The sequence below is a fragment of the Puma concolor genome, chromosome A2 (genome assembly GCF_028749965.1).
Source record: "Puma concolor isolate L17-30 chromosome A2, mPumCon1.1.hap2, whole genome shotgun sequence".
NCBI classification, from domain to species: Eukaryota; Metazoa; Chordata; class Mammalia; order Carnivora; family Felidae; genus Puma; species Puma concolor.
The window spans coordinates 37,922,752-37,947,098 of record NC_141668.1 but is presented as its reverse complement, the minus strand read 5'-3'; the positions used below and the strand labels follow the sequence as shown (position 1 = coordinate 37,947,098).

At 35.9% G+C, this 24,347-nt stretch overlaps 2 long non-coding RNA genes across 6 annotated transcripts in view; both read left to right on the top strand.

The window, feature by feature from the left end:
- LOC147583103 (uncharacterized) overlaps positions 1 to 24,347 on the top strand; it is a 623,699-nt gene that overhangs the window by 141,447 nt on the left and 457,905 nt on the right. The gene's annotated exons all lie outside the window — the stretch shown is intronic.
- LOC147583106 (uncharacterized) lies at positions 16,034 to 23,822 on the top strand. The gene is made up of 2 exons (XR_015245466.1): positions 16,034 to 16,692; positions 19,238 to 23,822. It is a non-coding gene; the product is annotated as an uncharacterized LOC147583106 (long non-coding RNA).

The following is a 24,347-nucleotide window of genomic DNA, read 5'->3' as shown; positions in this document are numbered from 1 at the left end:
TCATTCAGGGCCCTTGTTTCTTTATTGACCATGTGTCTAGATGATCTATCCATTTCTGTAAGTGGATTGTTAAAGTCCCCTGCAATTACCACATTCCTATCAATAAGGTTGCTTATGTTTGTGAGTAATTGTTTTATATTTTGGCGGCTTCCATATTTGATGCATAGACATTTATAATTGTTAGCTCTTCCTGATGGATACACCCTGTAATTATTATATAATGCCCTTCTTCATCTCTTGTTACAGCCTTTAATTTAAAGTCTGGTTTGTCTGATATAAGTATGGCTACTCCAGCTTTCTTTTGGCTTCCAGTAGCATGATAAATAGTTCTCCATCCCCTCACTCTCAATCTAAAGGTGTCCTCAGATCTCAAATGAGTCTCTTGTAGACAGCAAATAGATGGGTCTTGTTCTTTTTATCCATTTTGATACCCTATGTCTTTTGGTTGGCGCATTTAATCCATTTACATTCAGTGTTATTATAGAAAGATACGGGTTTAGAGTCATTGTGATGTCTGTATGTTTTATGCTTATAGTGATGTCTCTGGTACTTTGTCTCACAGGATCCCCCTTAGGATCTCTTGTAGGGCTGGTTTAGTGGTGACAAATTCCTTCAGTTTTTGTTTGTTTGGGAAGACCTTTATCTCTCCTTCTATTCCAAATGACAGACTTGCTGGATAAAGGATTCTCGGCTGCATATTTTTTCTGTTCAATGCATTGAAGATCTCGTGCCAATTCTTTCTGGCCTGCCAAGTTTCAAAAGAGAGAATAGTCACGAGTCTTATAGGTCTCCCTTTATAAGTTAGGGCACGTTTACCCCTTGCTGCTTTCAGAATTTTCTCTTTATCCTTTTATTTTGCCAGTTTCACTATGAAATGGCATGCAGAAGATCGATTCAAGTTACATCTTAAGGGAGTTCTCTGTGCCTCTTGGATTTCAATGCCTTTTTCCTTCCCCAGTTCAGGGAAGTTCTCAGCTATTATTTCTTCAAGTACACCTTCAGCACCTTTCCCTCTCTCTTCCTCCTCCACTTCCGTGGGCCTCTCATCTGCGCTTGGCTCTGGAGACTCTGTTCTGATAGTTTCTGGTGGTTTTCTGGGTTAGTTAGGCAGGTGTAGGTGGAATTTAAGTGATCAGCAGGATGCGTGGTGAGCCCAGCGTCCTCCTACCTGCCATCTTCCGGTTCCTCCTCTTAAATTTAAGTTTAACATACAGTGTTGTTCTGTGAACTTCAACTGTACAATATAGTGATTAAACAATTCTACACATTACTTGGTGCTCATCATGATAGGTGTAATTTAAAGCCCTTCACTTATTTCACCCATCGCACCCACCCATCTTCCCTCTTGTAAGAATCAGTTTGTTCTCCATATTTTCAGAGTCTGATTTTTTTGTTTCTCTTTTTTTCCTTTGTTCATTTGTTTTGTTTCTTAAATTTCACATATGAGTGAAATCATATAGTATTTGGCTCTCACTGACTTATTTCACTTAGCATTATACTCTATCCAAGTTGTTGCAGATGACAAGATTTTATTCCTTTTTATGGCTGATTTATGATATTCCCTTGTATATATCTATCACATTTTCTTTATCCATTTATCTATTGATGGGCATTTGGGTTTCTTCCATAATTTGACTATTGTAAGTAATGCTGTAAGAAACATATACAAAGGTACATATATCCTTTTGAATTAGTGTTGTGGTTTTTTGTTTTTGTTTTTTTTTTTTTTTTTTTTTTTGTATTCTTAGGGTAAATAACCAGTAGTATGATTACTGGATTGTAGGAAAGTTCTGTTTTTAATTTTTTGAGGAACCTCCATACTGTTCATTGCACTGGCTTCACCAGTTTGCGTACCATCAACAGTGCACAATGGTTCCTTTATCTCCATATCCTCACCAACGCTTGTTGTTTCTTGTGTTTTTGATTTTAGCTATTCTGTCAGGTATAGGGTGAAATCTCACTGTAGTTTTGATTTGCATTTTCCTGATGGTGAATAATGTTAAGCATCTCTTCATGTGTCTATTAACTATATGTATGTCTTCTTTAGAGAGATGTCTGTTCATGTCTTCTCTCCATTTTTAATTGGATTACTTGGGGTCTTTTGGTGTTCAGTTGTAAACATTCTTTATATATTTTTGATATTATCCCTTATTGGACATATCATTTACAAATATCTTCTCCCATTCAGTAGGTTGTGTTTTAGTTTTGTTCATTGTTTCCTTTGCTGTTCAGAAGCTTTTTATTTTGATGTAGTCCCAATAGTTTATTTTTGCTTTTGTTTTTCTTGCCTCAGGAGACATATCTAGAAATGCGTTACCATGGCCTATATCAGAGAGATTACTGACTATGCTCTATTCTAGGATTTTTATGGTTTCAGGTCTCACATTGAGGTCTTTAAATCATTTTAAGTTTATTTTTGTGTATAAGAAAGTTGTCCAGTTTCATTCTTTTGTAGGTATCTGTCCAGTTTTCCCAGAACCGTTTGTTGAAGAGACTTTTTCCCATGGTATATTCATTCCTCCTTTGTTGAAGATTAATCGACCATATAATTGTGGGTTTATTTCTGGGTTTTCTATTATGTTCTGTTGATCTCTGTGTTTTTTTTGTGTGTCAATTCCGTACTGGTTTGATTACTACAGCTTTGTAATATATCTTGAAATGTGGGAGTATGGTACCTCCAGCCTTGTTCTTATTTTTTAAGATTGCTTTGGCTCTTTGGGGTCTTTTGTGGTTCCATACCAATATTAGTGTTATTTTTTTTACTTCTGTGAAAAATGCTGTTGGTATTTTGCTAGGGATTTCTTTGAATCTGTAGAGTGCTTTGAGTAGTATGAACATTTTAACAATATTGGTTCTTCCAATCCATGAACATGGAGTAGCTTTCCATTTGTGTCATGTTCAATTTCTTTTATCATTGTTTTATAGTTTTCAGAGTACAGGTTTTTCACCTCCTTGGTTAAGTTATTCATAGGTATTTTATTATTTTGGTGCAATTGTAAATGGTACTGTTTGCTTAATTTCTCTTTCTGCTGCTTCATTATTGGTGTATAGAAATGCAACAGATTTCTGTACATTGATTTTTGTATCCTGCGAACTTAGTGAGTTAATTTATCAGTTCTAGTAGTTTTTTCATGGAGTCTTTCTGGTTTTCTATATATGTAGTCAGGTCATGTGCAGATGGTGAAAGTTTTACTTCTTCCTTACCAATTTGAATGCCTGATTTTTTTTCTTAGTCTGATTGCTGTGGCTATGACTTCCAGTATTATGTTGAATAAAAGTGGTGAGAGTGGACATCCTTGTCTTGTTCTTGGTCTTAAGGGAAAAGCTCTCTGTTTTTTACCATAGGTATGATGTTATCTGTGGGTTTTTCATAGCTGGCCTTTATTATGTTGAGGTATGTTCCCTCTCAACCTACTTTGTTGAAGGTTTTTATCATGAATGGGTGTTGTACTTTGTCACACACTTTTTCTGCATCTATTGAGAAGATCATGTGGTTTTGATCCTTTGTCTCGTTGATGTGATGTGTGATGTTGATTGATTTGTGAATATTGAACCATTCTTGCATCCCAGGATAACTCCCGCTTGATCCTGGAGAATGATTTTTTTAATGTATTAATGGATTCAGTTTGTTAGTATTTTTTTGAGGATTTTTGCATCTATGTTCATCAGATATGTTGGCCTGTAGTTCTCTTTTTTTGTAATGTGTTTATCTGGTTTAAGTATCAGGGTAGTGCTGGCCTCACAGGATGAATTTGAAAGTTTTCCTTCCTCTTCTATTTTTTTGGAATAGTTTAGGAAGAATAGGTATTAACGCTTCCTTAAGTGTTTGGTAGAATTCACCTGTGAAGCTATCTGGTCCTGGACTTTTGTTTGTTGGGAGTTGTTTTGTTTTTGCTTTTAAACTGATTTATTTATTTATTTTTTGATTACTTATTCAACTTCATTGCTGGTAATTGGTTTGATCAAATTTTCTATTTCTTCCTGATCTAGTCTTGGGAAGTTATAGGTTTCTGGGAATTTATCCATTGTTTTCTAGGTTGTCCAATTTGTTGTATACAATTTTTCATAATATTTGTCTGTAATCCTTTATATTTTTGTATTGTCTGTTGTTTTTGCATCCTCTTTTCTTTGTGATTTTTTTCAGTACTCTCTCTCTCTCTCTCTTTTTTTAAGTGGCTAAAGGTTTTCAATTTTGCTGGTCTTTTCAAAGAATCAGCTCCTAGTTTAATTGATCTGTTTTGTGCATGTTTTTTGTTTAGTTTCTATTTTGTTGTTTTTTTTTCTGCTCTAATCTTTATTATTTCTTTCCATCTACTCCTTTTGGGTTTTGTTCTTCTTTTTCTAACTCCTTTAGGTATAAGGTTATGTTGTTTATTTGAGATTTTTCTTGCTTTATGAGGTAGACCTGTATTGCTATAAATTTCCCCTTAGAATAGCTTTTGCTGTATCTCAAAGATTTTGGATCATTGTGTTTTCATTTTCATTTGTCTCCATGTAACTTTTAATTTCTTCTTTGATTTCATGGTTGACACATTAATTGTTTAGTAGCTTCTTTTTTAACTTCCATGTATTTGTGCTCCTTCCAGATTTTTTTCTGATTTCTACTTTCATAGCATTGTGGTCAGAAAAGATGCAAAATTCAGTCTTTTTGAATGTATTGAGACTTGTTTTTTAGGGTGACATATTGTCTGTTTTGGAGAATGTTCCATGTGCACTTGAAAAGAGTGTTTATTCCACTATTGTAGGATAGAATGTTGTGAATGTATCTGTCATATCCATCTTATCGAATGTGTCATTCAAAGCCACTGTTTCCTTGTTGATTTTCTGTTTGGGTAATCTATCAGTTGATGTAAGTGGGGTGCTAAAGTCCCCTACTGTTATTTTATTGCTATATATTACTTTCTTTATGTTAGTTATCAGCTGCTTTATGTATTTGGTGCTTTCATGTTGGGTGCATAAATATTCACAATTGTTATATCTTGTTGGATTTTTCTCTGAATGATTATATAGTGTTCTTCTTTTTCTCTGGTTACAGTCTTTGCTCTGTGTTTATTTTTTTAAGTTTATTTATTTATTTTGAGAGATAGAGCAAGGGAGGAACAGAGAAAGAGGGAGAGACAGAGGATTCCAAGCAGGCTCCAAGCTGTCAGCACAGGGCCCGATGTGGGGCTTGAACTCACACACCGTTAGGTGAAGCCAACAGTCAGACGTTTAACTGACTGAGCCACCCAGGCTCTTTCACTCTTTTGTTTTAATGTCTGTTGTGTTCAGTATAATTATTGCTACCTTGGCTTTCTTTTTACTTTCATTTTCATGATAAATGCTTTTCTATCCCTTTACTTTCCATTTGCATGTATCTTTATGTCTGACATGAGTCTGTTGTACACAGCATATGATGGGTTTTGTTTTTTATCTATTCCTTCTCCCTATGTCTTTTGATTGGAGTGTTTAGTTCATTTTACATTCTAAATAATTATGGATAGGTATGTACTTATTGCCATTTTGTTACTTGTTTTATGGTTGTTTTAGTAGTTTTCCGCTATTCCTTTTTTCTGTTGCTGTCTTCTCTTATAATTTGCTGAATTTCTTTAGTGATCCTAGAACTTGGTTGGATTCCTTTATCTTTATTTTTTGCATATCTATTACTGTTTTTTGTTTGTTTATTTGTTTGTTTGTTTAAGTAAGCTCTATGCCCAACGTGGGTCTTGAACTCATGATCCTTAGATCCAAATCCCATGCTCTGACTGAGCCAGCCAGGTGACCCTATTACTGGTTTTTGATTTGTGGTTACTATTAGGTTTGTCTATCAAGCTTCTGCATATAGCAGTCTATGTTAAGTTGATGGTTGCTTAAGTTTAAACCTGTTCTTTACCCCCTGCTTCATTTTAGGTATATAGTGTTACGCTTTACATCATACTATTTTTGAATCTCTTCATGGATTTTTTAGTTATGTTTAATATCACTGCTTTTGTGTTTCCTATTTTGCTTATTCCTACTTATGGTCTTTCTATTCCACTCAAAGTACTCTTTAACATTTCTTATAAGGCTGGTTTAGTGTTGATGAATTCTTTTAACCTTTGTCTGGGAAACTCTTTATCTGTCCTTCTATTTTGAATGATGACCTTACTGGATAGAATCTTCTTGGTTGCAGGTTTTTTTTTTTTCTTTCTGCCCCTTGAATATATTATGCCATTCCTTCTGGCCTGCATAGTTTCTGCTGAAAATCAGCTAAAAGCCTTATAGGATTTCCCTTGTATGTAACTGTTGTATTTTCTCTTGCTACTTTTAAGATTCTTTTTTTATCCTTACGTTTTTGCCATTTTAATACTATGTGTCATGGTGTGGACCCCCTTGGGTTGATTTTGTTGGGGGCTCTCTCTGCCCCCTGGATATGTATTTCTGTTTCCTTCCCTAGATTTGGGAAATTTTCAGCTCTTATTTCTTTAAATAAATTTTCTTCCTTCTTTTTAATGTTTTCTCCTTGTAGAGTTGCTATAATGTGAATGTTATTACATTTGGTGGTGTCACTGAGTTCCCTTACTCTTCATTTTTTATTATTCGTTTTTCTTTCTCCTGTTGACCTTGATTGCTTTCCATTACTCTGTCCTCTATGCTGCTGATCTGTTCTTCTGCTTCCCCTGGTCTACTGTTTATTTCCTGTAGTGTATATTTAATTTCATTCAGTGAATTCTTTATCTCTGATTGGATCTGTTTTGTATTTTCTATCACATTATTGAGACTCCACTTTCTTTTCAAGTCCAGTGAGTATTTTTATGACTATTAATTTAAATTCTCTATCTGGCATATTGTTTATCTCCATTTCAGTTTCCTTTCTTGCTGTGATTTTGTCCTCTTCTTTCATTTGGGACATATTCATCTATGAACTCATTTTGTCCAACTCCATATGCCTGTTTCTTTGTGTTAGGATGCCATCTATATTTCCTGCTCTTGAAAGTAGTGGTTTTATGCAGAAAAGTAGTGGTTTTATGTACTTCCCTGTAGTGCAACGTCCCCTGGTCACCAGAACGTGGTGCTTCAGAGGTATCTCCTATGTGTGTTGCTTGTGGCCTGCTGTTGTGGCTGAGACCTGTTTGCTTTCAGTCCAGTCATCTGCAATGGCTCTTTTTGCCTATTGCACGTGGGGTCAGGTTTTATGCAGAAAAGTAGTGGTTTTATGTACTTCCCTGTAGTGCAACGTCCCCTGGTCACCAGAACGTGGTGCTTCAGAGGTATCTCCTATGTGTGTTGCTTGTGGCCTGCTGTTGTGGCTGAGACCTGTTTGCTTTCAGTCCAGTCATCTGCAATGGCTCTTTTTGCCTATTGCACGTGGGGTCAGTCTGAGGCTGCTTTGGGCTTGAGTTTAGTCATATCACGCATTTGCCAGAGCTGCAGTAATACTGCAGGTAACTGAAGGGTACTTTCCCAGTGATGTCCTCTGAGAAACTATCATTGGTGGTTGGGGCCACAGTCTGACTGGTGTATGTGGTTACCTTCTTCTCTTCCTGGGGCAGGAGTCATTTTGGAGTGGTAATGGCCCCTATCAGGGCTGCTTGCTCTCTTCCAGGCTCGTGGTGCTACTTTGGGTTGCCTCCTGCCAAGGTCATGTTGGAAGGGGCATTTCTGCAGGAATAAGGAGGGGCTGTGTGAATGGTGGACAACAAGGTCCGTACCATTCTGCTGGTGGAGGGAACCTGCCACTGTCCTGGAAAACCCCTGCCAAGATGGAGGGTTTGGTCTGTAGAAGATTATGGGGTTGAAGGGTCCCTGCCAAAGATTCCAAAGATCCTAGCCCCTCCAGCACACACTTTCACATTAGTAAAGAAATCACCTTCCAGGATACCCTAGATGTTTTTCCATCTGCTGCTTCTCTGCTCAGCAAGGCTGTTTGTTGTGCTTTCCTTTTTGGAGCAGGGACTCAGTTTCCCATTGCTCTCTGGCTCTCCCAGAGCCCAGCTACTTATTGGAAAAGTTCCAGGTGTTCTTTCCATAATTTGACTATTGTTGATAACACTGCTATAAACATTGGGATGCATATGCCCCTTCAAATCAGCATTTCTGTATCCCTTGGATAAATACCTAGTAGCACAATTGCTGGGTTGTAGGGTAGCTCTATTTTAAATTTTTTGAGGAACCTCCATACTGTTCTCCAGAGTGGCAGCACTGGTTTGCATTTCCACCAACTAACTGATGAATGGATACAGAAGATGTGAGATACACACACACACACACACACACACACACACACACTAGAATATTACTCAGCAATCAAAAAGTATGAAATATTGCCATTTCCAACAACATGGATGAAACTAGACTGTATTATGTTAAGTGAAATAAGTCAGTCACAGAAAAGACAAATATGATTTCACTCATGTGGAATTTAAGAAACACAATAGATAAACATAGGAGAAGGTGTGGAAAATTAATATGGAAACAGAGAGGGAGGCAAACCATAAGAGACTTTTAAATACAGAGAACAAACTGAGGGTTTCTGGAGGGGTGTTGGGTGGGAGGATGGGCTAAATGGGTGACAGGCATTAAGGAGAGCACTTGTTTGGATGAACATATGGAAGTGATGAATCACTGGTATCTCTTCCTCAAACCAATACTACACTGTATGCTAACTAACTTGAATTTAAATAAAAACAATGAATAAGGGGGGAAAAGAACAACAACAAAATATAAAAGTTCCAGGTTTTAAGACCCACAGATTGTAAGAACTCACAAAGTTAGACCCCTCTGTTTTTCCAAGCAGAATGTTATGGGGTTTCATCTTCCCAGTGTGAGTCCCTTGTGCCTGGGGTGTCTTGTGTGGGACTTGATCCTATCTTCTCTCCATGCCTGCTGCAGTGTCCCTTTCTCCAGTGGTCAGAGGGCAGTTTGACCTCCCCTGGATCTCCACTCTTCCTCCCCCGTTCAATGTAGCCTCTTCTCTACATTTAGCTGTGTGGAATCTGTTATATCAGTATTCAGGTCGTTTTCTGGTTTATTTATTCTGATATGCATGTTGTTTTAGGTGTCACTTGGGGAGGAGGTGAGTCTAGGAGCCTCGTACTCTGACATCTTCCCTAGAAGTCATGATAAGTGTACTCTTAATCTCCTTTACCTCTTTCACCCATCCCTCAACCCACCTCCCCTCTGCAATCATGTTTGTTCTCAGTATTTGCCAGATAATTTTTAAATCTCCACTTTAGGCTATGCATGTTATATCTTTTCACTTTCTTATTATATTTTATAAATGTTAAATTGTAGCAAGATATTTTCTTCTGAGTTAGTAGATTTACATTTTCCTCAAAATTTTCTTTCAGTATTTTTAAAAATTGAATTCGTTATTGGTATCAGTTTGTGTTTTAAAGGATAATTTACTTTTAAACTTCAAATCACTCTTTTCTGTGGAAACTATGACATAAAAATCGCATCTGCATTCATAGGTGCACCCTGATATAAATTAATGATTGAATAAAATTTTAAAAGGGGAAGGAATAGAGACATCTCTGTGTGGAATTCCAAATAATTGTGTAGATACTCCACCCTCAAGTAGGTGTCACATGACCGCCCACGGCTTAAATATGAGCTGTAGATAATAACTTTCTTCCAAAGTGAAAAGAAGGAAAAAGAGTAACTTTATAGAGTAGAAACTTGACAATCTACTATCTCAGCCCGAGGTTAAGGTTAAAAATCAACAATGATAAGTCATGTTGATAGTATGTACCCTTGCTTTAATGTAGTGAGAATGGCATTTTACTTCTGCAGTCTTCTGTAAAACCCATAATCTAAATCTAATCATAAGAAAATGATCAGAGCGATTTCACTTGAAGGAAATTCTAGATATTACCTGACCAGTACTTTTCAAAACTGTCAAGTTCATCAAAAACAAGGAAAGCCAGAGAAAGTGTCACAGCCAAGAGCAACCTAAGGAGAGATGACAGCAAAATATTGTGTGGTATCCTGGAATAGAAAAAGAACATTAGGTGAAAACTAGGGAAATACTAATTAAAAGATAGTTCTTAGTTAATTGAAAAATGCATTGGCTAGGCAATCTCTCCTATTGGTATATCACAATTTATTCCTATTTATAATAAAAGTATGTAAAAATTTATCCCTATTGTAATGCTTTCTGAATCATTCAATTTAATTCGGTGCCATGCTAGAACAAAGAAACTGATACCATGCTCAGATCAAAGACAATTTGCAACAAATGCCAGTACATTTTTCTTTTTTTTAAATTACACATACCAAACAAAATCAATTAAAATACCATTTGGTATACTGCAACAAGAAAAGGGCAAACTATCTGGAGACTTTATAATGGGAAAAAGCAAAGGTAGAACATCTTTAAATTAAAGATGGAAATACGTATATTTATAACAATATCAGACATCATACCTAGAATATAAGTTACTTGGGATTCCATATGTGACATCTGTCTTGGAAACAATCTATATGAAGATATGTCAAAAAAGATTATGTCTTTATGTAATCAAGTGCAGTTTTGAAAATTACATCTGTCATGATTGAAGAGAGACCATTAGGTGATTACTACAATATAGGAAAATAATTAGCAAATGTGTTATAGTTCTAACATGGCTGAGATTTCCAAGTTTATTAGAAATTTGATTGAATTTAGTCATGACCATAGGATAAATGAAAATGTATATATCTTCCATTTTGTATCACTACTGGTATCATCTTAAGAAGAATAGCACCTTCTGGAGGAACCTTATGATTGAAGCATAATTATTTTTATTCTTTGTAGACTGTAGTGCATACATTAGCAGGCATATTCTCTGGTGAATGGCAACATAATGTAGAGAAAGAGGACTTTGGAGAACCATATGGAAGTTCTTTGTTCCCATAGCAACTTGAGCATACATTGAAAGGATCTGTGTATATGACTGTTCTCTATCTATAGTATAATGGACTTAGTACAGGACTGTATCTTGTTTTTCTTTCTCCATTACCTATAGTTATTAAAGTAAAGCATTCTGATCTTAAGTGATGTTAGAGTCAGATGAATGGACCCCAACATAACATATAAATATAATCCCAACTCTGTTACTTAACAGCAGTATGGTAGAGTTTATTCGATCATAAGTTTGTAATAGTTTGATCTAGAGTAGATACTAAATAAATATTTGGCTCCCTCCAATGTAATTGAGGTTGTGGATATTTTTCAATATAATTTCCAGTATTGTTTTTATTTCCGTTATCTTAAAAAATGTTTGTTTCTATTACCATTATTAGAATCAAACCCTAATTTGAAATAAATACCTCCTTGTATTATAAATAAATACCTACTGCTTGTAGGACAACCAGTGGACCATATTTTTAATGGTTGGTGACAGCCTTGGGCACAAAGGGAGAGTGGGTTTTAACTCTTTGCATGGTTTCTTTCAGGAAATGTAACTGAGTTCAGCCAATGGCTTTATTTTCTTAACTTTATAGAAGTTTTAGTTCCCTTTTGTTTCTGATTTTCCATTTATTATTCTTTGTAATAAATACAAGTGAGAAATATAAAATATAAGTGATAAAAGTAAAATATGAAAGTTATGTATATAATGACTGCCATCATTTAAATAAATACGGACAAATTGTAAAAGATTTGTAATGTTGATATAATAGACTTACATGTTCAATGTTTTCTAAAGTTGTCTGTGCTATTTTAAGTTAAAACGCTTAAAATTTTTTGTTTATAATTTATTTCTGTTAACGAATTGACATAGGAAAGACCATTTGTCTCTTTAATCAATAGCATTTTGAACTTCTACTCAGCCTTTTAACATTACTCTATGTGTGTTTACTTGCTTTTGTCAGGCTGCCTCCCTTCTGTTATAACCGGACACCCTTTCCTTCTAGAATACTATAAAATTGTTCTGGAGCAGGACTCTCACACCTCATATATGAAATATAGGGGGCTCAGTAGAGAAGGCATCCTATGAAATAGGGAGTGGTGTGCTTATTACTGGAGTCTGAAGGACCCACTTAGAGGCATAAGAAATGTACTTCCTTTTCAACACTGGTACATTCTGGTGTCCAAAGAAGTCAAATCTCTGGATTAAATTCTTTTTATCAGCTGGTATTTTACTAGTTCTGCTCTATCTAGAGCACATGTTCTTTTTTTTTTTTTTTTTTTTTAAGTTTATTTATTTATTTTGAGAGAGACAGAGACAGCGCAAGTTGGGGAGGGGCAGAGAGAGAGAGGGAGACAGAATCCCAAGCAGGCTCCATATTGTCAGCATGCCAGACGCAGGGCTTGAGCTCATGAAACCATGAGATCATGACCTGGGCCAAAACTAAGAGTTGGACACTTAAGCGACTGAGCCACCCAGGCACCCCTTGAGCACATGTTCTTAACCTGGGGCTAGATACAGAATTCCTATAGAAAAAAAATCTTTATTTTTATACTCTGACATTTATTATTTAATTATGAATGAAAGTAATAAATCATGGTAATATTAGCAGTACTTATGACTTTGTCAACATTATAAATCAGAGATGTTTTCATATCACATTATAGTTGGTATATATATCTCACTATGTTTATATTCTCTACTGCTTCAAAATGCAGTAGTTATTAGACTTGGTATTAGGTCTTGTTAATTGATGCCTTATTAAGGAAGATGGATTAAGACACAATTTGAGATAAGGAGGCTAGAAAATGAGATCAAGAAGCATTTTCTATTTTATTTGTACTATTCCATTTCTTAAGTTAGATGGTGAATTCATGAGTGTTTATTTTATTGCCATGTTTTATAACCTCATTATTCTGTGTTCCTTTGTATGCAATAAAAATTTATGTAACTTTTAAGTCTTTGTATAATATCTGTTAGATGCCAGTAGTGCCCACTCTACTCCCTGCTCCCCCCATTTTGAAAAATCCCTACCACTGCCCTTGCTGAACTGGTAGAGTACCATGTGACCCTACACTGTGGGATAGTTTGTTGAGCTAGAGGTGAACTCCTGACCTATGGAGTAATCTATGAAGTTGCTCAAAATCTTGAATTTTAAGGATATGGTTTGAAAAGAAGAACTGGATGGAGCTGCCTCTTGATCAAAATCTTGAATTGAGACACAGAAGATGTCTCTTACTATAGATAATTGAATCCAAAGGCCTATACCTATTATGGGATATAGTAAGAGGGACTCATTGGTTACATTTAGTAAGGCCAATGAACTCCTAAAACTATGTATGTGCAGAAGTTTATATGATCCTTCAGGGATGCTCATGGCTGTCACCTGAGGTATCTGATCTAACACAGGGTAAGAAATAGGGGATAAGAGGCTTATGAAGAACTTGGGTAGTTAAATGAAAACAGAGCAGATAAATAGAGGGAAACAGAGAAACTAGGAGGGACACTGAAATAGAGGTGAATAGGCTTGTGCCCTTCCTGAGCCATCTTTTATCATTTTGGGATATTCTTATGGGAAATCTGATCCTTTCAAAAGGAAGATCAGTTGAGATCTTTTTATTTATTTGGATTAAAAGAGTCCTGTGTATGAAAATATAAAAGGTATACCCTTAATGAATTTTTAGTTAATTTTCAAATTTGGAAGTTTTCCTAAAGAGCAAATCAACTTACAGTTGTTCAAAAACTGTTCATTACTATGGAGAATAGTTGGAATGGTTAATTCTTGGCAACTAATTAACACTTGAGCAAGAACTCAAGGGAGATTTTTTTTTAAGTTATAGAAATAGTACAGAGAGAATCATCCAAGTCATTCTAGGCATATTAGGTGTGTTGAAATGCTAGTGAGAATTCTTTTTTCTCATCAGTCATTGATCTGGGAAGCACTAGTAGCCACCTTTCAAACTATGATGTGCTTGGCTATGCATTACTTTTGCAGTGATTTGTGGTTCCAGGTAAAACTTAATGCTTCTGATCACACATAGTCAAAAACCAAAACCAAAAATCAACAAATGGATCACAACAGAATTGTCCCTTTTAAGTTGCAAATTCCTGATTATTCAGCCAGAATGAATTCTTTCAGGCAGAAATGGAACCATGTTCTAGCTTCTAAAATGTATTTCTTTATTGCACATACTGCTCCTTGTTTATTGTCCTTGCTTTCTCAAACGTTTTAATTGTTCTTGGGGCAAGGAAACTAGAACTTGCAAAAATCTTTAAAATGTTTTTCTTATTGTGTAAAGACTATTGGCTCTGCATTCTGCAACCAATATTTTTGAAGTCCCTTTCGATTTGTACACTTACGTAACCATTCAGAGGAATTATTGTCCTACTCATAAAAAGTACTTTGTCTTATGATGTTTGGAGAATTTATCATTTAATACCTAAGGAGGAAGTCATTTTTTTTTCAAGTGGCAAAGCTGCATGAAAAACATATGTGACAAACATGTGGTACCCCATTGTTATATAGGGTCATTGTCAGTTAGCCCTCTTGCAGATCTCTCCTGAAGTTAAGGTAATCTAGTAGAAAACAAACCAGATAGAAATTTAATACTTTTTTTTCTATCTTTTTCTCTGGGTTTAGGCATTAACTCTCAAAGTGATTGTTATGGTGCTCTTTGGAAAGTTATTAATTATGTACTTCAGTGTCACATGGTTGCAGGTGAAACAAATGTGATTCTTGAAGTTTCAAGCAAAGAAATAATTAAAAAAACAGTATCTTTTATTTTTTTTTTAATTTTTTTTTTCAACGTTTATTTATTTTTGGGACAGAGAGAGACAGAGCATGAACGGGCGAGGGGCAGAGAGAGAGGGAGACACAGAATCGGAAACAGGCTCCAGGCTCTGAGCCATCAGCCCAGAGCCCGACGCGGGGCTCGAACTCACGGACCGTGAGAACGTGACCTGGTTGAAGTCGGACACTTAACCGACTGCGCCACCCAGGCGCCCCAAAAACAGTATCTTTTAAATAGGGGTAAGTACTATTAAGTGTTTTATATCATACACGAATAACTCATTGTAAATAACATATAAAGGACATATTTTATGGTTTCACGTACATTTTCTTTTTTTTTAATTTTTTTTAACGTTTTTATTTTTGAGACAGAGAGAGACAGAGCATGAACGGGGGAGGGGCAGAGAGAGAGGGAGACACAGAATCGGAAGTAGGCTCCAGGCTCTGAGCCATCAGCCCAGAGCCCGACGCGGGGCTCGAACTCACGGACCGTGAGATCTTGACCTGAGCTGAAGTCGGACGCTTAACCGACTGAGTCACCCAGGCGCCCCTACATTTTCAATGTATATGCATCTTCAGCTAAGCATGGTTTAATCTGATTTCCCTATCAGTGAAAATATTCTTTTTTCGGTATAATAGTTTAATGTTACACTTGTGATCTTGACTTCATTCACATAATGTAGTTTTGCTATAATAACCTGTGAATTTCATGGGGCTCCATTGAAAAAGCAGCTCAAAGCAGGCAGGCCAGGTGAATAAGGTGGTCTAACAAATCTGATCTGAAAGAGTGTCGCTGAAAAATTATCACACACAGGAAGCACAGCGGCAAGGAGTATTGTCTGCGTATTATGGGAATGACTTCCATTATTATAGGTTAGGTATAAAGGCATTCTGAAAAATGTCAAAAGAATGCTCAGGATTGATTGCTGTTGCATCTTTAAGAAAAACTAAGAACTCGGGGTACCTGGGTGGCTCAGTCGGTTAGGCATTTGACTTCAGCTCAGGTCATGATCTCATGGTTCATGAGTTTGAGCTCTGCATCAGGCTCTGTGCTCACAGCTCAGAGCCTGGAGCCTGCTTCAGATTCTGTGTCTGTCTCTTTTTGTCCCTACCCTGCTCTCTCTCTTTCTCTGTCTCTCTCTCAAAAATAAATAAATATTTTTTAAACTAAATAAAAAAAAATTTAAAAATGTAAGAACTCATAATGCTTGACCATTAGAAAAGACTTCATAATTTGGGAATGATTCTCTAATTGGAATGAGCAAAAATAAACAAATAAGCAAAACATGAAGAAATAGAGCTTTCACTAGAATTAAAAACTTGATGAAAATATTGTTTGTGTGATGTTTCATTTTGACTCTAGTGGCATATGTAGTTATTGTACTTTAAGAATTAAGGAACACCTTTACATACACACTGTTTATTAATGTGAAAAATAGTTCATGTGGTATTTTGAAAGCAATATAACTTTTATTACTGGATATGACTGTATTTATGGGCTAAATTGAGTTCCCTCAAAATTCATAAGTTAAAGTCCTAATCTCTAGTATCTTAGAGTGTGACTTTCTTTGTAAGAGACTACCTTTAAAGAGGTAATTAAGTTAAAATGAGACTTTAAAGGTAGACCCTCATCCAACTTGACTGGTGTCCTTGTAAAGGATTAGGACACATAAACAGAAACCAGGGATGTTTGTGCACAGAGGATAGATATGTGTAAACACAGCAAGAAGGCAGCCATCTGCCAGAAGAGGAGAGAGGACATCAGAAGAAACCAAATCTGCCAATAGCTTGATCTTGAACTTCCAGCTTCCACAACTGTGAGAAATCAATTTCTGTTGTGTAAACCAGCCAGAGTGTGTGACATTCTGTTAGGGCAGCCTTACTAAACTAAAGCACTTTGTCTTATTAAGATACTGGAAGAATTTGGTCCTAAAATACTGTTGTAAATTCTGAAGAAACGACTGCTCACCTGTGTCAGCTAGCTATATGAATTGTCACACAGGATTATAAGAAAAGTGAATACCAACTCAGATTCAAGGATCCCCTAGAAAGGTATGAATAAATGAAATCGATATGTTGTCTCAGTCATCATATAAGTGGAAGCTTATATCTCTTTAAGAGGCATCCTGAGGTTAAATTTTGCATTTCGTAATGCTTTGTGTTAATCCCCATTGTTTTATAAATCTAAGAAGAGTAACAAGTATATTTGACTTGAAAATTTTTCGATGCTGCACTGGAAATGATTACAACATATTATATAGTTGGTTTGGAGGAATAAAACCTATTAAAGAATATTAAATGATACCCTCTTTTGGAGTCCAAATTAGTAATCAGTTTCTTTCTTGCCCTTGTTTGGCTCTGAAGAATTTATTTTATTTTATTTTACTTTATTTTATTTTGTTTTTAAAAATTTTTTTTAACATTTATTTATTTTCGAGACAATGTGAGAGACAGGGTGCAAGCAGTAGAGCTGCAGAGGGAGACACAGAATCTGAAGCAGGCTCCAGGCTCTGAGCTATCAGCCTGGAGCCCGATCAGGGCTCGAACTCACGAACCATGAGATCATGACCTGAGCCGAAGTCGGACACTTAACCAACTGAGCCACTCAGGCGCCCCTGAAGAATTTATTTTAAATACACAAGAAGCCTCATTTATTTGTTACACCTTGATTTTAGATAGGAGTCTTTTGTATAATTAATTTATCAGTTATTTTTTGTATTAAAGACATTTAAATAGCTACAGACCTCTAGTTTAATGGAAATGTCTTCTATTTTCCACCACGACAGTGATGTTTGGTGTAGCTTTGCTAATGTAAACAATGCCTACTCCATCAGTGAAGGCAACAGTTCAAATGGTTTAAATAGTACACTCAGTAAACCTCTCTACTCCAGCTTCTCCAACTTATTTTTGATGTGTGACTGTCAGTTAATCTTAAATGTCAAACTTTCTCTATAAAGCATCATTATGGGTATCTTCTATCATAATACATTTATCAAGAAGGACAATTTATAAGATATGCAAAAATGTACCATTCCTCTATGAGTAAAATGATCTTTGAAGAGCATTTGATAGTCAGAGATTACTCTAATAATAGATGTGAATTTTCAGTTAATATATTTCTTATGAGTTACTTTTTAATTAGGGCCAATTAGTGTATGAAGTATTTTACTTCATTATTTTTCTTTCTTGCATTTGTTTGATCAAATATAACCTGTAAGAAATGGTGGGCAAGGCAGGCAACATATTTTCAAAGTTGAGAACAGTTATGGTAAAGGATGAGTGCTTAGAGGTTTTTAAATTTTTTTTTTTATTTTTTTTTCAACGTTTTTTATTTATTTTTGGGACAGAGAGAGACAGAGCATGAACGGGGGAGGGGCAGAGAGAGAGGGAGACACAGAATCGGAAACAGGCTCCAGGCTCCGAGCCATCAGCCCAGAGCCCGATGCGGGGCTCGAACTCACGGACCGCGAGATCGTGACCTGGCTGAAGTCGGACGCTTAACCGACTGCGCCACCCAGGCGCCCCATAGAGGTTTTTAAATGTTGATTGATTGGGGCGCCTGGGTGGCGAGATCGTGACCTGGCTGAAGTCGGACGCTTAACCGACTGCGCCACCCAGGCGCCCCATAGAGGTTTTTAAATATTGATTGATTGGGGCGCCTGGGTGGCGAGATCGTGACCTGGCTGAAGTCGGACGCTTAACCGACTGCGCCACCCAGGCGCCCCATAGAGGTTTTTAAATATTGATTGATTGGGGCGCCTGGGTGGCGCAGTCGGTTAAGCGTCCGACTTCAGCCAGGTCACGATCTCGCGGTCCGTGAGTTCGAGCCCCGCGTCGGGCTCTGGGCTGATGGCTCGGAGCCTGGAGCCTGTTTCCGATTCTGTGTCTCCCTCTCTCTCTGCCCCTCCCCCGTTCATGCTCTGTCTCTCTCTGTCCCAAAAATAAATAAAAAACGTTGAAAAAAAAATAAAAAAAAATAAAAAAAATAAATATTGATTGATTAATATTAGATTTATAGGTTATTTATGAAATAGTCTATTATATGGAATTTATAAGCTTTACAAGTAAATTCAAATAATATATAAAGCATAGTATTATAGTACTTTTTGTCATTTTATACAAGGTAAAATAACTAAAACATGGGCATATAAAATAACAATGATAATTAATGAACTAGGGTTAAACTGTGCTTAGGTATAAATGATCGAAGGATACAGGCTTTGTGTCACTTAACATCTTCTCTGTCCTTGAAGAGTATAAAATAATTGCAGTTCATACCAACCGCTAAGAAAATTCTTTACTGCTTTGAAAGCAGCCAAAATTGTCCTCAGAAATTCATGCAAAAGAACACAATTCCCTATTACTTTTATATAATTTGTAAATAGTTTATATATGAAATGCATATGTATTTCAATGATGATTAAGATAGCTAACAGAATGCATATAGAATACTTTAGTTATCTCACAGTATATCCTCAAAAGAAAATAAAAACCAAGGTATTGATATAACCTTCCCACCTTGAATCTCATTGTCAGGCTGCAAATGTACAGGGGGTTAATGTGTCCATTTCTTCCCTCTCAACCTTCCTATTTATAGACTTAAAAAATTGCCGTGACTGGTGTAAGAAGAAAATGTCAAAAGGTTATAAAACACTGCGGAGAAAACATTTTTAATGAGTCTTCTGGTACCCCGAACTAAGAAAGAGCAGAAATAAGGTTATTATAATAAAACCAGATAATGAAACAAGTGTTCAAGACATGTTTTCTAGTATTATTTCTACCTATCTATATTGCATAATTAGTGGTAGGCAAGTTAGGTTGTAAACTGTGAGAAAAACAACACATTTTTCCAACTCTGGCTCCTTGCTCTGCTGCAGGCAGCTGGGAATGTTTTCCAGAAATAGAAGATGGCTGTAACAAACAATAAAATATAGGCAGTGAGAGCCACAATGATCTCTTTATCACATCTGTCATCACTGCACATACTGACGGATTTATCAGAATGCTATGTGAGTCTGAAGGCAATGTGTCACAATCTGTGGGTATGCCTGGTCCCAAAGGATTTATTGCTTCATTAGGAACCACAGGAAGAACTTAAATTAAATAAAAAATTTAAAATAATGAATTTATATTTCCTAATAACCTGGAATGAGATTTCGACTGCAATAATAAACATGTGCTTCAATTACACATATTTTGTTCTGCCTTTAGCCATTGCTCTTTTTAAAAAATGTTACTTCTTAGTTTCTTCTAACTCAGAAACACAGAGGGTTGGCTTTTGCTGGTTAAAGTTTAATGGTGTTGGAAGACTTCAAAACCAAAATGATAAAACTGGCTAGAGGTTCTTATCAAGTCCGTCAGGAAAGTAAACCACTTGTTTACATTGCTCAAGCGTGAGGTTTTATCCTCTCATATGGATTAATTGTATGACCTTATGAGTGTGTCAAAAAGGATGCTAAAAAGGTCAGAAAATCTGGGTTCCGTTCAGCTCTTACAAACTGTGTGACTTTAGAGAATCATCATATCTTACCTCAGGATGTTGTGAGATTAAAATGCATATGGTAAATCTTTTGTGAAGTGGAAAATGATATTCCTTCATCTATGAGTGGACTAGAGTCATTCATTAGACTGGAGTCAGAGCACTGGAGCTCTAGATTTAATACTTTATGTTCAATAATTTCTTCCAGTTCTATGGGATTACCTGAATTTGGTTTTAGTGGTATAAAACTGCTTTGTGAAAAATCTGCTAGTAATATTTTTTATTTCTGAATATCGTGCCTGTATGATCTTTAGTTATTCAATTAATCTCTCTGAAATATTAGTGTACTCTATAGAAACTAAAGGAATCAGAGTAGATGATTTTTAATGTTCAATCCAGTCCTCCACTGTTTTACCACATTCACACTGCTCCTTCTTTGTATTGAAATCTGGGACAACAGGCACAGAAAAGACCTTAGGACTCAACATTTCCTGTTTGCATGTGGCTCAATGGAACTGAGATCATCTCCATCACTGGCTTTGTTGTCCGGTTTATCTTCATATTACAGGTTCTGTTACGAAGTACTTTCTATTTTGGTCGTCAGGATTCTTGCTTGTTTTCGCCTGAGGCTTGCAGAGTTATGAGTAAATATTTCATCAGTTAAACTAATACCTAAACTAACCCTTTCTTTTTCTTTTTTTTTCTCTGTTTTCATGAAAGACTTGTCACAGAAACTACATACTAATGTCACAGAAACACAACATCAACAATTCAAAATTCCGAACCACAGTAATCTATCCCAAAGGTAAAAATTAGAAAGTTTCCAAATGCCATTCTGCTTTTGAAAGGACTATGATTCCTGAGCAATCACAGTTCTATTTCCTGTTAATATTGTTGCTCATGCTTTTTATAATGTTTTACAATTTTGAGAGATTAGGCCAATGTATGTTAAATGATCTAAAAAGCAGTAACAGTAAAAGCACTTTAAGTATAGGTAAATGTGCATAGAAAAATCATAATTTATTTAAGGAAGTCCACAGAGGATTGATTGTCAATATTTTAAATTTTACTTTCTGCCTCTTTTGTGATTTGGAATTATATTAAATTAATAATCCCTTTTACTCTTTTTCAATCAGTTTGTATTAGTTATGGTTCTTCAGAAAAACAGAACTATAGGTCAATGTATGTATGTATGTATGTATGTATCTATCTATCTATCAGTTGGGTTTTTTTGTGTGTGTTTTTGTTTGTTTGTTTTGTCTTGTTTTGTTTTTAAGGAATGGGCTCATGAACTTGTGCAGGCTGGCAAATCCAAGATCTGTAGGATAGGCCAGGAGGCTAGAGAATAAGAGTTGCAGTTTCAGTCAGAAGGCAGTCTTCTGGCAGAATTCTTTCTTCTTCCGGGAAGGCCAGTTTTTGTCTAGTAAAGTCTTCAGCTGATTGGATGAGTCCCACTCACATTATGGAGGGCAATCTGATTTAAATGTTAATCTTATCTAAAAAATATCTTTATAGAAACATCTGGAATAATGTTTGGGTCAACTGTCTTGGTACCATGGCCTAACTAAGTTGACCCAAAATTTAACCATCACACAGCCCTACATGTGTACTTTATTATTTTCTCTAGGATGTTGTTTTTGGACTTCCTTGGCTATCTTTAAGGCTAACCTACCATATAAGGTCTTCTAGCTTGAGTTCTCATCTTTTACCACAATTCCGTTTTCCCGAGTGTCTTCCCTTGGATGCCCTTCAGGCACTTTCATTCCAACATGTTTAAAACAGAAACTCATTATCTTTTCTCCTTATCTACTATTTTCTTTATTAATGATAAGATTATTCAGTCTAGAAATCTTAGAATCATCTTTGAATTATCCCCTTCATCCTTTCCTGTAATGAAATTTCAATTCATTCACTTGCTCAACAATATTTATTAAATGCCTTGTAGGTGTCCAATAATGTGCTAGACAGTGTAAACAAAATAGTGATGAGGCAGACAATAAACAAATAATCCCCCAAATAATTCTAATTATGATATACTCTATGAAGAAAAAGCACAGGGTGCTAGGAGATTGTGTAACTGAGGGACCTCCTGTAGTATGAGAGGGACAGGCAAGGCTGACATAAGGATACATTAGTTAGCAGGCAAAACTGAGGAGTAAGGAGAAGAACAGTATTACAGGTGGAAGAAACCAAGTGCCAAGACCCTGATGTAGGATAAAATGAGAAGTGATATGATGCTTGAGTATTAACTCTGAGCCAGGAAATTTTATTCTCACAGTGACCCTATGACATAGGTATTATGATGCAGATATTACATAAATCAGTCAGTCCTTATTTTAACTGAAAAAACTGAGGCTCAGAAAGATTAAATAAGGGATTTAGGTTTATGCAAGATAAAGTGGCATAGGAATGAGGATTCCATTCCATTCTCTGCAGGAGACTCAGAGAAGAGATCCACAGCTTCTAATCATCCCATTATTGTCCCATCAGCAAGAGAAGGAAACACAATCAGACTTCGAAATCATTAGTGTATCCTGGTAAAGCAGTGTACAATATTCTGACTTTTTAGACCAAGAATATTTTTTTCCAGTGTATGGGTCACATGATCTCAATCACTTTGGAATAATTCACATTAAAGTAACACTAGACATTGATTAAATGTTTCACTTTCTTTTCTGCTCTTAATTAATTGCAGCATTAGTTTATTGCTTTCTTTACTAAAAGTAAAAATGACTTTTTTTTAACATACCAAAATATTTGCTTTAATGTCGTACAAGTGAAGTGATTATGAATTTCAGATTGGCTAGATTTCAGAATAATTTACTACATCTTTTTTTTTTTACCCCTTGCAGGAAGAAGCAACAGTTCTAATTAGAATAGAAATAGAATTGAAATAGAATAAAATTTAAGTGGACTCCATGAACATAACATCTCTTTTAATTTACAATTATAAACTTCACCAAAGGAAGAAATAGAATTCTCAGAAAGATGCATTTTGAAATTTAAAAAACTTGTCATAGATTTCTAGTTTTAATATTCACTACAGTGGTATTGGCACCTAGTTAGAAATTTTCAAACAGAGTATAAAACATAAAAGTTCACATAAAGTACACAAAAAGATGAAAAGAGATAAGAGCTATTGGTGATTCTCTTACACTGGCCACTTTTCAATTTGTTGCACTGCAGTTTCTGGCCCTACAGCTTCATCTAAATTGTTTTTGTCTGGGGCCCCAGTGAACTCTAGATTGTTGAATACAATAGAAACTTTCGGTACCATTAGATACAGCAGACCCCTCTTCACTTTTTTCTTAGTTGTGAGGGCATCAACCACTTGTGGTTTTCCTTTTGTTTCTTTTAGTGACTCTTCCACCATGTTCTTTGCTGGCACTCCTTACTAGATCTCCAAAAGCTGGAAGGGAGGCATACTGGTTCCTCTTTGTCAACAACATGTCTTTCCTGGGTGATTGCATTAATCACCATTACTTAAAATATTATCGATGTGCCAAAGAATTCCAAAATATCTTTCCAATCCAAGTCTTTCTAGCTTCACAATCATTTATTCAGTAGCTTCCTCGATAATTCCATTTGGATTTCTCTTAAACATCTCAAATCTAACATGTCTAAAATACCCAAAACTGCTCCTTTGTCTTCTCATTTCAACCACTGTCTATCCAAAAAAAAAAAAAAAAAACACAAAACAAAACCTGTCATCCTTGATTTAGCTCTTTCCCTTCCATTGAGTTCTTTTAATCTTATCTTTGACATGTAATAAATATTTCACTTCATTTCTTTGCTACCAATCTCATAAAAGCCACCATCAGCTTTTGCCTGGACTCCTTCAGTAGCCTTGTAGCTGGTTTCTGCTTTTATTCTTGCTTTTAGTCTGTTCTCCATACAAGGATCATTTAGAAGTAAAGGTCATCATTTAATGTCTCTGCTCAAAATGCTTTTTATTGTACTTAGAATAGAATCAAATGTTACCATGGCTTCCTAGGCCCTGTGACATCTTGCCCTGTCTACCGTCCCTATCATCTTGTGAAGTGTTCTTCCTTGCCCATTCTACTCCAACACTGCTGACTAGCTTTCTTTTGACTCCTCAAATATGTCAAAGTCATTTCTGCTTCATTTCTGTTTCTCAAATATTCAACGTCTTCCCAGCTTTTGGGTTTTGTTGTTGTAGCCCTGCCTAAAAAGTTCTTTCCTCTTTTTTTTCTCTTTTTTATAATAG